The 977-nt window shown below is 53.9% G+C and overlaps 1 pseudogene; it reads left to right on the top strand.

The window, feature by feature from the left end:
- The window catches only part of LOC123138607 (uncharacterized), a 21,393-nt pseudogene that overhangs the window by 8,808 nt on the left and 11,608 nt on the right, over positions 1-977 (top strand).

Genomic DNA, 977 nt, shown 5'->3' with positions numbered 1-977 from the left:
CGGGCCGGGCGCGTATGGGCGGCGGGGGCGGCGACGACGGGCGGCGGGGGCCGAGGACAGCGACGACACGGGCGGCGGCGGCCGGGGAAGGCGACGTACGAGACGGGCGCGGCGGGGGCGGCGACGACGACGACGACAGGCAGCGAGGGTGCCGGGGACGGCGACGACGTGCGGCAAGGTCGACGGCACGGCGGCGCGGCGGCGTTGGCGTCGTCGTCGGAGATCGAGACACTCGCGCATGAAGTGGAACGAAGTGGCGACGATAACTGAATTGCCGTAAGTGACATATATATAGGAGGGGCCTTTAGTACCGGTTGGTGGCTCCAACCGGTACTAAAGGCCAATTTTAGCCAGCCGAAGCGGCGGGAAACGCGGGCCTTTAGTACCGGTTGGTGGCTCCAACCGGTACTAAAGGGCAACACATTAGTACCGGTTGGAGCCACCAACCGGTACTAAAGGCCGTGCGCTGCCACCCGTAGTGCGCTACTTTTAGTCCCACCTCGCCGAGCGAAGGGCAGCCGCACTAGTTTATGAACCCAGCTGCGGCTGCCCTTACGAACTCCTCTATATAGCAGGCTTCTGGGCCTAATTAACTAGGGCTCGCTGCCCTGTGAGCCTGCTGGCCCTTCCGGGCCTGTGATGTGCACACCCTAGGTCTGGCAGGCCCACCGGACAGTGCCCCAACATTTTTTTACAAATTTTTTTCCTTTCTGCATTATTTATTTTCTTCTATTTATTTTTGAGTAATTTTTTATATAGTTATTTCTTTTCTACTTTATTTTTTCTTCTATTTATTTCTGAGTAGGTTTTTTTGCTGTATTTAGTTTCTTTGTGAATATTTTTTTGCTGTATTTATCTTCCTCTTCTTCTTCCTCTTCTTCTTCTTCCTCCTTCTTCTTCCTCTTCTTATTCTTCTTCTTCCTCCTCCTCTTCTTCTTCTTCTTCTTCTTCTTCCTCTTCTTCTTCCTCCTCTTCTT

This window comes from Triticum aestivum, chromosome 6B (assembly GCF_018294505.1).
Source record: "Triticum aestivum cultivar Chinese Spring chromosome 6B, IWGSC CS RefSeq v2.1, whole genome shotgun sequence".
Lineage (NCBI taxonomy): Eukaryota > Viridiplantae > Streptophyta > Magnoliopsida > Poales > Poaceae > Triticum > Triticum aestivum.
Note: the sequence above shows the minus strand (reverse complement) of the source record. Positions and strands in the feature narration are given on the sequence as shown.